We start from the raw sequence: 15,703 nt of genomic DNA, 5'->3' as shown, positions 1-15,703 counted from the left end.
ATAGACATTCTTTAATCAACATTACCCATCTTTTGAAACAGTTTTGAGCGGAATATATTTGATTCATTAGAAGCTGTAATGCAAACTCTTCCTTTACAAGATAATCCAGTTTTGGGTGCATGCATCTTTTTTCTCCTTCAGGTTGGATCCTGAAACGTGGGAATGTCTAGCTACCTTTCTGCTAGTTTCCACCTGATTGTGAAATGTACAAAGCAGGTAACCAAAACTCCAGTTTGAACATAGGCACCATACTTTAGGAACATAAATTTGAGTCAAATGGCTGAGAATTGCTGCTTATCCCGCAAGGCTTGGATAAAATTCAAAACTGCATCTTTATACCACAAATATATTTCATATATTAAATGGACTATGCAAATGATATCTTATCTCACAATTAAAATACTTTTGAGCTTTTAAAAATATTATTTTATAAGGTAATGTAACAATTACATGCTTTTAAAAATGTTAGAGGACTTATTCTGTCATTGATTCTTTAGAATTTTAAAGCTTTGTTTACATGTAAGAATTCTGACTGTCCCTCTATTAAAGTTTAGGTTAGGAAATCATTACCCAGATAATGGGACCTTCTGATAGTCTTGCATCTATTTTCTATGTGGAGAGATTACAGGTGTTTGCCACCATGCCTGGTGAGGTCATTAAAAAAAAAAAGGTTTTTCTCTGTACTCTTAAATGCCAATAACATTTTACTCATATTTAAAATAAGATAACAAATGTTTTTATTTACTTTTTTGTGAGTCAGAGAGTCATATAGACTAAGCTGGTCTTAAAGTTATATAGTCAAGGCTGTCCTTGAACTTCCTATCTTCCTGTCTCTACCTTCAAACTGTTAGTGTCATTAGTGGTCGTCATCACACCCTGTTCCCTAAGTTCTCCTAAGCCCTATTTACAATTGCATTTTTCTTTTGAGATTCCTGATTTAGGACTTTATTTGTGCTTCTCTTAAAGTCATTTCTGCATTTAATGATTTATGATAACAACAAAAACAGTTTAAGTATAGAAAGGTGTGGACAGTGACAGAGAATACAAAACAAGAGTATATTAAGAGAATGGATGCATAGGACTGGTCAGAAGAACAAACGGGGGCGCCTCTCCTTTTGAGAAATTGCTTTTAATTTTTCTTCCTAAGGAGATATATTTCTACATGTAATTTAGTTCCCCTGCTCACTTGGGATTCAATTTTCAGGAATGTGGTTTCTCAGTGTCAGTCTAGTACTTACATACCTTTTTTTTTTTTAACCTGAAAGGAGTTAAATTATAAGAATTCATCCTTAAATTTGCTAAGATTTTTGTCATTTGAAATTCTTGTCTATATCTCCTTATAATAATGGGCCAATTTTTCACTTAAATTCCAACTCCAAGGTATAAATTTCCAGGAAGAGTTCTGCTATACAATAGAAGATAAACTTTTGGGGACTGGGAAGTTTTTTAATATGCTAACTAAACATGGCTACTAAGCCTTTTGGTAAATACACCTGCACCTAATTCAGGCCTTGAAAAAGTGGAGCTTTCCTCTAATTACTAGGAAAAAAAATATGCCAAAGACCATTTACTTGTAGGACATAAACGCAGCATTGCCTTTAGAAGAACCTGGTTCCACATTAGAAGAAAACTGCACCAAATGACCTAAGGCACAAAAACCTTATACCTCAAGCCCTTAAAGCTGTAAACAGGCCAAGCTGTGTGGCCTCGGGCTCGTGCTTGGGGACTGAAATGTACACCACGGCCTTGTTTCGCCGGCCTACTTTCTGAGATAAGCAGCTCTCCTGAGGCCCATTGGGAATGGCTTCTGTCTCCACCAACCACTTGGTAGATTGCTTTGGACCGGGACGAAACTTTGGCCTTGAGGGAGCTGGCCATAGGCGATTCATGCGCTGTGCGCGTGGTAAGTGATTGTTAGTTATTTATGGAGGTACAGGTACCCTGACATCCTCGTTGCTAATGGTTGAGCAGGATGTGCGCAATGTATTTGCTAGAGCACCCGGCAGCAAAGGCTGCATGTAGCACCGAGCATGCGCAGACTGCAGCGCTCCTTTCCCTAAGCCGCCGGAAGTGGAGCCTGCGGAATCGGCGTCCGTGCAGGAAGTCGAGTCTCGGGATTCGGTGTCCAGACGTGGTGACGCAGGAGCGCGGGAGTACGTGAGGACGCAAGCGGGTCTTAGAGAGAGTGAGTTTCCGCGCCTCTTCAGCTGAGTTTGTGGCATCGCTTTTGGGCGGCGTGTGTCGTGGCTTCCCGGGACCGCGAATGGAGGGGCCGGGGCTGAGATCCGGGCTGGTGCGGGCCGGGCGGAAGCGCTGCTTTGGGGCCAGCCAGGGTCCGCCAGGCGGAAGCACTGCTTCGGGACCTGGCGGAGCAGCTGGCCAGGCGGGTCGGGGTCTTCTTATCCCCTCCGGCCGGGATGGAGGGCAATCTCACCCGTACGGCTTCCCTCGCTCCTGGAGGTCTATGTTGCCCCGATAGGCTTTTGAGAGATTCCTCTGACTTGAGGAAGTTTGAGGCGAAGTTGCATCAGCCACAGAGCTTGCCATGGCAGGTGGTTGGACAGGCGGCCACTTCCGTCTCAACATGCAGACCCATGCTAACCTGTGTAAGGCTTTAGGTACCACAGCATAGAGGACAGACATACACATCTCCTCACACAAAAAGCTTGCATCGTATGCCTTTCCGTTTTTCCAAAACTGGCATTATTAAAAAAAAAAAGCAACCCTGTAATATCGAATTATTGCACGGTTAAGATTAAGTTGTCAGGCCCTTTTAAATGTCCCTTTCAGTAGCTTCATGACACCCAGGTTTTGTCTGTAGGGAGGGGGGCTTGGCGTCAGGTTTTTTCCCCCTCTACCTTTTTGTCCAACGCCCTAACCTCATTTACCTTCTTTCTGCTTCTGTTACTGATTGTGCTTTGGGTCTTCTAGTGTTTGGCACATTCCAAGAGAGCAGGTGTTTCTGCCTTGGTTCTGGGTTTGCTCGCCATCAGCAGCATCTTCAGAGGGGATTGTTGATGATATAGATTTTAGTGTCCTACCCCTTTGAGCATGCCTTTCGGTCCATTCTAGCGCTTCTGGGTGCAGAGTTCCACGCATAACATAGCTAACATATCGTAAAAAGCACCCCCTCGTTATGGAATTATAGATAATGAGGTTTGAGTAAGGTAAGGTATTTACTACATCTGGAATCTTGGCCAAATCATTTAACTGTGACTTCATAGTGCTAAGTGTTAACATGTGAAAACAAGTGGGTGACACTAACCCATACAAAACACTCAAAGATCAGGCATTACTAAGTTACTAGACCTGCATGAAGGAAGCACACAGGTGGGAATGCATGATTTTATGACGGCTGCAAAGACTTTTATCCCAGCTACCTCTGAATAGTGAACATTTAGATACAGGATAATTACTGTGGCTCACACCTGTAACTTCAATGTTCAGGAGACTGAAGAGGCAAGAGAAATTCCAAGTAGGAGGCCAGCCTGACGTACATAATGAGACCCTATGCAGATAACCAGAACAAACGGAGAAAGGTACAGCAGTAGGTACTGCCACTAATTTTATTTACATGGTGGTATTTTAGAAAATGGACTGTTAGAAATTGTGCTAAGGTAGTTTAAGGGTCTTTGGCCTTCTTGTTTCTTCAGCGTAGTTATACCTAAATTTGACCCATAGTTTGGTAAAGGCCAGAACCAGTTGCAAAGAAGCTTAGAGGAGTGACTAGCACCCCACAGCCGAAGGCACGGCTGTTTCTATCTGTATGTGTTGTCCTCATGCTGTATACAGCTCCATCTTAACAAAGACGGTCTCATGTCCATTTGGAGGGTCACAGTTAAGTGGACAGGCTCCCAACTGGCCGGATTTTTTGTCCCCCCAAATTGCTTCATGGATCATCATTTTCCTAAGAACTATTCCTTTCTTCAAGGATCCACCTGGAGGAAGAAATAATCACCCAGGGCCTGAAGGTGCTGACCTAGTGCCTAGGCTCATTAGTGTGGGAAGGGTCTGCGACTAGACAGTGGCCTCTGTGGTGCACAGCTTTGACTGGAGAGCACTGGTGCCAAGGCCATGCTGAGACTCCAGGATATCATGGGGAGTAAATTGTCATGTAAATATGTCACTTGTGATAACTGTTTCTATCGATAATAGTTAACCTTACCACCAAAGTGATACTGTCCCGTCATGAAGCAATTGTTCTTCAAAGGCTCCAAATGTTTTGTTATTTTCTGTGTAAGAAAGAAGAATAGCTGTGGTTCTGGGTCAAACAAACCCTGCTTGAATTCTGCCTCCTTCAGGGAATTGATAATGCCCTGTAGACAGACTACCATCCTTCCGCTTTTAATTTCTCCTGTAAAGTAGAAGCTACCTAAGTTAAATGAGATGGCGTGGTAATATGTGATGTCTCTTTTTGAAAGGGGAAGAAATAATGCTTAGCATTTAATTCTGACTGCCCTGTTAATTTCCATCTTTCTGAGGTGGTTTTGTTATGAGCTCACTGCTTTCTAAGCGACTGAGATGCTGAAGCAAAGCTTTCCTGATTTGTGAGAGAAAGCAAACACTTGGAGAAAATTACAGCTCAGCTTGCTAGAAGAACATTCATTCTTTCATAATCAGTGATTTCTAGACATTGTTTTTATAGTTTCCAGGTTAGAGATAGTTAACTTCAAAGTTGATTGTCCTATATCCAATTTCATTTGGTACAGTCAACTGTGTCACGTGATGCTGTTATAGAAGATGACACTTCTGTAAATAAATGCATAAAAATGTTATTAACCCTAAAGTAAATTTTTCGCTATGTATGCTGTACAATAGAATACTAATGTATTTTACTTTTTAAAAATGTCAAAGTTCTTATATTTTTTCATGGTTTTACATTTAGCTGTGAGTATGTGAATGGAATATGCTTAAAGGCATTCAGAGCAGACCATACTTTTGTTTACTTTGTAGTATATTATATGAGGGTAGGGAACCAAATATAAAAAAATTACATACTTATGTACATATACATTAAAATTATTGTGAAAAAAACCATTAAAACTTTAAAGCTGTTCTTTAATGGTACCATTATTGCATCTAAGTGTAATTCTCAAGTTTTTGTTTCTTTGTTTACTTTTTTTTTTTTTAACTTGAAGCCTGTTAAGCAGAAATTTACCCAGAAGGTTCAAGAGCTTGGGAAGCTTTAAGAACAGTGACATTGGAGTACACAGGCTCCTGATGCAGAATGTGTCCAGAGAGGTGGGATTCTGAGGGTCTGCGTGCAACTCACTGTCAGAGGCAGAGCTCCCGAGCATGAGCTGCACCTAAAACTAGGATGGCAGGAATCTAGGTCCTGGGACCCTCCGCCCTGCAGAGTTGCTAGCTTTGTCTCTGGGGTAAGCATATGCCTGGGTTCTCATACAGAGTCATGGGTGATTATTAAAAACAAAACAAAAGACTTCCAAACAAATACAGTCTTCAATTTGTCCCATATTTTATAGAAATGGGATTCCGTGCAGAAAAACAAATAACAACAACAAACCGTACAGTTTTTTAAATTTTCTGACCCTGGGACAGCTGTACCACTATTAAAGCTACTTAGTATTTCAACTGTAATTCAGTCTCAGAAGTGACTAGGGAAGAGAAACAAGGCTTCAAAAGAAGTATACAAAGTCTACAAAAGAAGTGTACTTGTTTATACAACCCACAGTGGGTTTTGTTGTATGATAGCATCTGGTTTTCATTCATATGGTAAAGTAGTTTTTTTGTGTGTGTATGTGGTTTTTTTTTTAAAAAAAAAACTTAATTTAATAATGACTCCTCAGAAAAAATAATTTCAAATCTAACCATTTGTTAGCTTGTTATTAGTGGTAGTAGTAGTAATAGTGCCATTTTCACACATTGAGGGGGTTTTCCTGGTGACAGCTGGAGTGTGGGGGAGGGGAGCCACTTTCAATCACGCAGCTGCTCCTTGCAGCATCCTGGTGATGATATTTCAAAGCTGGTGGATAATTCTGGCTGTATTCAGAAAGGCAAATGTGTCATATTTCTGGGATGCAGTAGGTAGTGTGCAAGAGCCCTTTGGGATCCAGATGATAGCCAACTGACAGTGCGTGCATCCAGGCTTGCATGTCTGTGTTATTTACCATCTAGTTTCTTGGACGTTGTTACATGCACATCATAATTACAAAGCAATAAAGTCCAGTTCCATGGGGAGCCGTCTCATTACTTTATGGACAGGAAGGGAAAATGAAAACCGAATTTCAGTGGTGTACTACATGCGTTTATGTGAGATGTTCTTTTATCTGTTCTTCTCCCCGGCCTCAGGAAGGAAGTGTGATTTTCTTTGTCTAGTGGATAAAGAGTCAGGAAGCTCAGCAGGACGGAGGAGGATGTGGTCTGTTCCAGGCAATGTCCTGTATTTGACCCCTTCCGACTAACTTTAAGGATCCTACACCATCAGCTGCTTTCCCCATGGTGCTAAGTAACATACTTTTCACCCAGAATCACAGTATTAGGATAGCAATGAGTGAAATTTCTATACATATTACAGTGACCTCAGTTTTATGAGTAATATGTACTGTACATGTGTGTTGTACACGTAATCCTGTTTGGTTTTTTTTTTTTCACCCCTTGAACAAAGTATTTTGGGCAACCCTCAAACTTTGACTTTCTTTCCTATTGCTGGTAGCAGTGATTTTGTACTTTGGGATGTTGTAATGAGTGAGTTGTGCTTCCGAATGTAAGCAACTACAGAAAGGCTGTATGTGTCAGATGGTCTCTTTCATACAACTACGCTTCTTCTTCCCATCACGGCATGATAATTTTGTACCAATGAGAGGCCTGTTAGGTTTCTCAATTTCCATCCTGAAAAGAAGTCCTGTACTTTTTATGAGATGCTGCTGCTGTTTGGGGGAGTCAGGGGGAGTCATTTCACCTTCTCCCTCATTCCCTAAGGACAATGCTTATCCTAGTATCTCGTTGCCATAGAAACCTTCAAGCTTGTTTCGCTCCTTCCTCTGCAGGCATGCATGCTCATGTGCAGTTTTGAAGCAGTTCCTCATGTGCCAATGCTGCTGTTGCTTGCTTTGCCTTTTGAGTTTGTAGTTTTCTGCAAGGACCAGCCTGTTAAACAGTGAGGACTGATACAGTCACGTTCTTCAGGTTTCAGACACATACCCTGACTGTCCCAGGCTCATGGTTAGAGAAGTGTTTTTGTTAGTGCATTGGGTAAAGGGAGAATTGAATGGGTGAATTTCTGGAAATCGCCTAGACTCTTCCCAAAGCCCATTAGACTGAAACCCTTGCTCAGTTGTTTCTTTGCTTTTTTAGTGGATGAGTGCAATGTTTGCCCTGAAGTTCTAGGTAGACCTTCGCATCCAGTGACACTTTTTTGATGTATGTATTCTAGACTTATTTTCCATGAAGAACAGAGACACAGAGATGCAGTAGAAAACCACTGTAATTACTAATACTCATTCTTTTAGAAACATTCCCTTGGTATAAATATTGACATACATAAAGACACGAGTGGGACCCTCTTTTTCTCCTTTTCAGACTGCATTTGCCATTCAGTACTCCAGGAGCGTGAACCTCTCAGAGGACTCCTTGCTCAAGCTGCTCTTGCTTGCATCCTTAGTCTTCGGTTCCCATCTCTAAGAACAGCATGCCTGCAATCGATTCTTGAGATACAGACTGTGGGACCTCCATGTTCTGGTTCTTTTATGGGCTAGAGCTTCTGTCAGTCTAAAGGAGATACTGATGCTTGAAATAAACTCAAACCTGCTTGTGGACACCTTTGTAAATGTGTGGTGTTGTGGGTTGACATCTTTGCAGAAAGAAGCAAAACTACCTAATTTATATCATCCAAGTAATTTAGATAAAGACAAGAAACTTACTGGGAGCTATGTGACTGAGCCCAGGTGGAATAGAAAATCCAAATGGCCATGCCTCAGTAATGGTCATTGAGAGGGGAATGGGTTTATGTAGTCTTGGCCACCTTGACGAGTTCTTTCAAGTGACTGTTCTATCCCGATGTCATTAGTGCAAGGTTCTCTATTCAGGTCTGAGTTCCAGGGCAGAGCTGTTGCTCTGAGTTTGCTCTCCTTTAATGAAAGCCCATCTTTTCCCTCAAGGTCACACTGAATGGGGATGGGCCACAGATTCTTGTTAGAGAAAGAATGAGGTATTTATGCTAGATAGGCAAAAATCCCCAATCTGTCCCAATCACAGGTAATTTACAGATGTCCTGTGTTCTTTGCAGGACCATAACCCATCTTTGAAGTTTGGCTGCTTTTCCCACTTGACTAATTTTTGTGCTGAGCGGATTCGGTTCCATAAATAATTCAGTATCCGTTCATGCCCAGATGAAATGAGGGGTGGCAGTGGTGGGTAGCACTTTGCCACTGACTTGGGATAGACAAAGAGATCTAGTTAGAGAAAAGATGGGAGTGGAAGTCCCTAAGTCCTCTGGAAGACTGTGATCACGGGATGCTTGCATTTTGGTCCCCATGTGCACCCTGGTTTAAAAACCTGCAGCTGCAGGGCTGTAGGGAAACTTTAATGAGTTCTCATTACGCTCAAACTTGTGCTCTGTTCGAGGAAGAACTGGCTTATGATTGATACCGGAAGCCATAAGTGTCGACAGGGCAGAAGTGGAGTTGGCTCGAACTCACCTAGAGCTGTGGAACAAAATTGAGGATTATATGTAAAATCTAGTAGCTTCAATATTTCAGTCACTTTTCATGTGTAAATATAGTCTGATCACTGGTGTTGAGCCAATAGCACTTTTTAAAGGAGGGGGAAATTTTGTCAGCTGATATGAGTTTTTTTTTTTTTTCCTTTTAGTCTCTATAAAGGAAGGGTCATTAAATTCTTACAGTTTGGCTAGCCTTAACAAAAAGTGGCTTGAGATTTTATTATAAAATAAAATACAGTTTATTTTAATTAAAAAGTAATTTATGGGGCCAGTGAGGCAGCCCCCAGTGGTAAAGATGTTCGCCCTGAAAGCCTGGAGACCTGGGGTCAGTCCTAGGGGCCCATGTTCAGGTCAGAGGAGAGAAAAACTGACTGCATCAAGTTTTGCTTTAAAGTTTATGTGAATACTGGGGTACATGCTCCTCCCCAACATCTTTATGCACACACACAATAATAGAAAATGATAATTCCGCTTTCACATTCCTTTCATATACTATACTGTTTAAAAGGTATGTGTATAATTGACTCACATGATACAGTTTAAAAATGTGAGGTGGGGATTCTTAGGAAAACACCCAGAAGTATTTCCAACGTTTTTCTTACGCTCTCCTAACTTACTTGTTTATCCACATAAAACACTGTCACTTCTCAAATGATGGTTTCGTGCTATGTGTTTGATCTTTCGCTTGGTCCTTACAAAATCAAACGAGCCTGTGTTATCCTGGCACTGGGGAAAAACTGACAATTTCCTTAAGGCCAGTTGGTCAGTGTGTTGTGGAACTCCTACTGAGGATCATGCCCTTAATTGTACTGCCCTGTATATGTGTGCATTAATATTGCCAATCTTAGATATAATTTTGTCAGAGAGGATTGGTCCATTCCTCTTCCCCCAAGCCTGTCTGTTAACACCTACATTCTCCGACAACTTTTATGTTCTGAAACTGTTAAAATCCGTTGCATTATCCATCATCTTGTGCTTCTGTTTACTGTGCCTGTGCCAGCCACTCTCTAGTGCAGCTGTGAGTCCCTGCGAAGCCTTTTGTCCTTCCTGTCTACCTGACAGCCTTTCATGTGGAATTCAGCAAGATTGCTTTTCATCAACTAAAGTGGAATGTTGCTTTCTAGGTGGAAAAAAATAATTAAATGCTTTTAAAGATGTATTTGATTAACAGGAAGCTGATCTGTGTAAATTAATTATTACAGTAATGATGTCATAGCCCTGTCTTTTGTTATTAACCAGGTAATTGACCAGGAGTTCAGAAGCTTATTGTAACTGACAGCTAGCAGTTTGACCTTGTGTACTGTCTGAAAGTGAACCATGCACAGTGAATGGAAATTGAGTTTGCTCATGGGGCTGCGGGTGTTGTCAGTGTCTGATCTTGGGATCTTAATTTCCTTCTTTTATTACTTCTTTGTTGAAACTGCTGGCCAGGCATGTAGTTCCAAACTGGACATTATACATCTCCCACTAAAAGCATCTGACTAAACACAAATGTCTGTGTCCTTGAAGACATGAGACCTTGGCACATTATATATAAACAGATATCAAAATTAAAAGAATCTGGGTTCTTAAAGTCTGTGTGAAAGAAGGTAAGACAACTTTTGATGGATAGACATAGGGGAACACTTGATAGATGTTTATTCCATATTGAAATTTGACGAAGTAAGCTAAGAGTACTGCAGAGTAATTGGGTGATGGGAACTTCAACCTTTGGTGAGTTTTGTTAAAGATAGAACTCTAAGAAACATAGATTAGAAGTGGCCAACTAACAGCTGTTCCCAGGGCTTAGCCACCCCACTCTCGTCCATTCTAACTGTTCTGTCAGCCCTGCTAGACTAGAGCATACCCATTCCTAAAAATCATGACACTCTTCAGAATCGCTCCCAACACTATAAAGAGCTTGGAGACAGGTGACATCAAGAGAACAAGATGGCAACCTTGTGTAATGGTAGCATGGTTTACATGCACTAAATGTGAGTAATGTGGGCGGATTGCAGAAAACATGGCTCCGAGCTTCGGAAAGTGGCTGCCAGGAATGAAGCTTGGAGCTTACTGTCCATGATGGAAAGAAGGTAGAATCTAAGAGTGACCAGACAGCTGAGTGCTGGAGTCAGGATGTACTGTATGAATGAGGCGGTGGTGGGTATTGAGGAGTGTGTCCACTCTACCATCTGCTTCAGCTGTAGTTGTCTAAATGCATCCTGCGTAGCTGGTGAGTTTGAACACATTGCTTGCTTTAAAAGGTATGTTTCAGCAGAACACAACAGACTAACTGTTTCTGCCATCTTCCCAGCACACCCATGTTCTCAGGGATCTCACTCACCGGCTCCAGCTTCAAGACCCCTTTTCTCCTTTTGCCTATTTTTCTTTTTCCTTTAAAGTCTTGCTCAAGCAAGGAAACAACCATAAGGTCTTCCCCAAATTGACTTGAGTGTATTCTGCATTGAGAGGTCTATATATTAACGGCACATAGCTAAAAAGCATGTGTATTAGATGACATAAGACACAAGCTTGTGACAAAGGACAGCACTAAACTCATGGCTGAGGCTCTCAGCAGAAGAAACCTACTTTTCTGAGATTTTCAGAAGGAGCAGAAAGGCTGAGTGGTGCTGTGTACCAATACAAAGATGGCTCCTTGTGTGGGAACTAAGCCAGAGACCCTTGAGAGTTAAAACTTCCAATTTCTCTGCAAACTGGAGCATAGTCCATTTAAAGAAATGATTTTATTTTTAATTAAATTGTGGCTTGTCCATGAGATGAGTACTGATTGATCTACTTCCTCATGGTTACAGGGTTGACCAGACTAGTCATACTTTTGGAGAGAGCACATAACTGAGGATTAGCCAGTGATGTGAATGTGTGTAGAGTTGGCCAGTGGTCTCCCACCTGTAATTGGCTCTCACCAGTGTTGTCACTCTCCCGCTCCAGTCTCTGCTCGCTGACTAAAGAGTGAATTTTCCTTCACCCAGTGAATGGTACCCGCTTATAGCCGGTTGAACTAAGGGACACCCAAAAGCAGTATCTAACATAGGGCCCCTTCCTTCCCTCTTTCCTATCTTTTTCTTTTGGTAAGATTTTTTTTTTTAATGAAAAGAAATCTTTTACTTTTAAATCATTAACATCATCACACTTTTAATTACAGTTCTCAATAAGTTCTAATTAAACTTCATGGTATGTTATGAATAAATGTTGACCTAAAATCAAACAAAAATTGGTTCCTTTTAGCCCTGTTAAGAAATTGCTTCAGATTTTATCTTCCAAGACACATCCATCTGAAAGAGAAATAAGCGTTACCCTTTTTAAAAAATGTGTCTCATCGGTGACTTAGGTTGGAAGATTCTGGTTGTGCAGTACAACATTGAAGTCTTTCCTGGCCTGCTCCCCTGTCACAGCTTCAACAATTTTTATTTGCGTAATTAATAGGCATCTGAGGCCTTTGTTACCTGCTGTGCAAGCGCAGATTGGGGAACTTGGCATTCATGTGTGCTGTGCAGGCGGGCTGCTGGGGCCTCTGAAAGCATCAGCAGTAGCAAGTCAGCGTTGCTGTTGTGAGAAACAAGAGCTGAAGAGTCTGTCTGAGGGCTGGGCTGAGTCCTGTTAGTCTAGTTTATGTGTGTGTGTGTCGTCCCTGTGACCTTTCTTATCTTTATAGGGGACATAGAAGTTCTTTTTCAGTTTCACACCAGGACAGCTGGAAGGGTTTTCAACTGGGTCAGGCTCCTGTTTGGAATTGGACACACACACTGTATCATGTCTTTACCTTTTTGGTCATAAGAAAGCCTCTGTGACTATTCATTGTGGACAGCAGAGCACATGTGACTGCCCACTAGATGGTTTTGTGTATTAAGCACCTTGGACAGAGAAGTGGAGGCCAGACACTTGGGCATCCTTAAGGGTCATAGGCAGAAGCACCACAGATCTACCTCTGTGGACAACAGCGACAAAACAGCTTCAGGGACAGGTTCCTAAACAGGCAGTTTCCAGATGAGTGCTTTAGGCCTGACGTCTGTGAAACGAAGATAATAAGAACTAAGTGAAATGAAACAAATTACACATATCCACTTTTAAACTAGATGCGTAAAACTATCAAATGCTGTCGAAAATATGTTATAGAATACTATAAGCCTAGTTCCTGGGCTGATCCTGGGTGGGTCAGTGATGAAGATAAAGATTCTGTGTCATCAGCAGATGTCTAGAGTTCTTAAACTTCAGGCCTTGTTACTTACCACTTCTGGAAGGGAGGGCTTATTTAGTGCCCAATTCAAAGGTGAAGGGTTCAAGCATAGATTAAGAAGTTACTCAAGAGCCAGGTGTAGTGATCCCTGCACTGCAAGGTAGACGCAGGTGGATCTTTGATGTTTGAAGCCAGCCTGGTCTCCAAAGAAAGTTCTAGCACAGCCAGGGCTACCTAGAGAAAAATCCTGCCCTACAAACAACAATAATAACAACAACAACAAATAAAAATAATAAAAAAAGAATGTACTCAAGATCTTACAATATCAAGGCATTTATGTCAGGATTTAAACCTGGCCTTTTGGTCCCAAACTCCATCCTGCTAACCATGACATGCTTCATGATTTCACAAGGTAAGAAAGGTATTTGATGGATCGCTGGGGAAGGCGGTGGAGTGAACTTGGATTTTAAGCAGATTCAATCAGGCATTTTATAACTAGATTAGGGAGAGTGTAGTGTGCTGAAGACCTGACCTTTGTGGGTTGTGTCAACACATTAATACGTGCCTATTTATGGTTGGTTACTTGTCTGGAGTATTCTTATGCCTATTTAATGATCCTAAGTCTTCACTCCTCTAAGTTACTGTGTTTTACCTGTGTAAGCCTTCCATGTGATTGGTATTAAGGTAACCCGTTTCTATTTTTATTTTTGAAACTTTATTGTAAAAAAAAAAAATCCCTGATGCAAATTAAAACAAAAAAATAGGCAAGCTATTATAAAAGACACTTGGGCTTCATCGCATTAATGGGCAAGGATTTTTTTTGTGTGTGTATGTGAAGATTATGAATGGGCAAAAAGAATGAAAGAGGAGCCTGTGTCCTAAAAAGTAAGTCTTCTCACTTAAAAGCAGAAGACACAGCCAGCGGCATCCGGCAGTTTCCAAGTTGGCATCCCAAGCTGAGAGGCTGTAATAATGAAGTCTCTGCATTCGTAGTGAAGGTCTCTGCGAACTTTAAAAGAAGACAGTGTTCTTCATCTCTTACTTTCTCTGGAGCAGAATCAGAGTTGTAGGCATTTCCATGTATAGATACCGGAATGTAATTATTGAGAGTGTCATGATATTCATGAAGACCACACTCCCATTGTCTTCTTAATATAATTTGATTCCAGTCTTCATGTTTTATTCATGAGGTCCTTTTTTTTTTATTCATTTCATTGTCTTCATCTCTTTTTTATTCCTCCCTTTAGTGGGAAGTCAGAAAACAGAGCCCCATTCTCATTCCCCTTGGTTGTATCATTAGTACAGTTCATGAAGCCACTTAACAGATTTTAGAAGGTTAGAAGAAAATGTTGTTTGTGTGCAGCTTGTCACCAGATGATTATGGAGTCTGATGAAGATTCTACACTGCCTCCCCCAGGACTCCCTATTTACTAGTCAACTTAGGTAGATGATGCTTTCTGGTAAATTGAACAGGGTGTAATGATGTGAAGCCATACCATCTGCTATTATATTTAATAATTAAATGTTAAGTTTGGAAGGCATAATTTCTATGTCATTTTAGAAAACTTTTAGCAGAGTTCTTTGAAATGTATTTATTTATTTGAAAGTAGACCTGATTTGTTTGTAAGTATTCAGTTAAGAAAATTCTTGATTTTCATTAAATGTTAATGCATCATATACTTTTTTTTAATTTTTAGGAATATCTTGAATATCTGCATTATAGTTGGGATCTTCTAGGACCTAAGAAACTACTACCATTTCAAAAATGAAATCATACCAAGAAATTTCATTAGCAGAATGAAATAATTGTGTTATCATGTGGAGTGGGAGCATCCCTCACCATTGGCAAGTAGAGAAAATAGTCCTTTAAGTTTGTTCTCCAAAAACCATGAATGATATGGTTTCTAAGAATGTATCTGGTCAGCTTATCCTGTCTCAGAAAAAGCAGGCTCATTGAGTGGAGCACGGAGCAGGGTCCACTGCTATCTGGCTGTTCTCTTGGTTGTTTGACTTTGACTAACGTGCTGTTTCTTATGGTTCATTTTGTTGCCTGGCTCTTGCGGTTAAGAAAGGAGGAGTGTTCAGTATGAACATTTCCTCTTTCCATAGCATTCCGCACAGTTTTCAGTCATTAGAAACACCAGCCCTCTGTGTGGTTTTGAAAGGATTTTGTGGTATTTACACACCGATGTGTTCACGTAAGCTGTGCCACACCGCTGAAGGGCATTCGAGTGTCCTCTCAACATGCTGCACCCCAGGGACTCGTGGTGCTCATGTTTGCTGCTCAGTCAGACACTGTCTTTGTATTTCACTTTTCTTTCTGGTGCTTTCTCCTAATCTGAGCTTGTTTGGTGGTTTCCAGAGGGTAAGGGTTGAGGCTAGCACACTGGTGTGCAGTGAACATGTCTGAGTTCATATTGCTTTTTCAACAATATACAGTTCATTTTATCAGTATCACTAGCCTTACATTATGAGGAGGGATTTACACACCACTTCATACTCACTAGGAAAGCTAGAATAAGAAACAGATAAAAAGCAAAGATTCAAGTTGGTTGGTGGCGGCAGCTCACGCCTCATGTCCCAGCATTCAGGAGGCAGAGGCAGGCAGATCTCTAGGTTTGAGACCAGTCTGGTCTACAGAGTGAGTTCCAGGCCAGTCAGGGCTACGCAGAGAAATCTTATCTTTAAAAAACAAAATACAACCCCCCCAGAAAAACAGTATATTTGTTACACAGAGAAACCCTGTCTCTGAAAACAGACAAAAAAAGCAAAAATTCTTGAATGATAAGGAAGCCAAAGGCTTTTGTCCTACCAGAGTGCACGAGTTTGAAGAACAATTTGTTGTTCCT

General features: G+C 41.1%; 1 protein-coding gene across 2 annotated transcripts in view; it reads left to right on the top strand.

Moving 5' to 3' along the window:
- Rhbdd1 (rhomboid domain containing 1) overlaps positions 1-15,703 on the top strand; it is a 1,230,872-nt gene that overhangs the window by 1,112,882 nt on the left and 102,287 nt on the right. Inside the window, exon 1 of one of the 2 annotated variants that reach the window (XM_052192138.1) lies at positions 2,067-2,185. The exons of the other annotated variant lie outside the window; for it this stretch is intronic. The gene's annotated coding sequence lies outside the window, so the exon portion shown is untranslated. Of the gene's footprint in view, positions 1-2,066; positions 2,186-15,703 lie in introns of those variants that run through there. 2 annotated transcript variants of the gene reach the window in all.

This window comes from Apodemus sylvaticus, chromosome 9 (genome assembly GCF_947179515.1).
Source record: "Apodemus sylvaticus chromosome 9, mApoSyl1.1, whole genome shotgun sequence".
Taxonomy (NCBI): domain Eukaryota; kingdom Metazoa; phylum Chordata; class Mammalia; order Rodentia; family Muridae; genus Apodemus; species Apodemus sylvaticus.
This window is presented reverse-complemented; position numbering and strand designations above follow the sequence as displayed.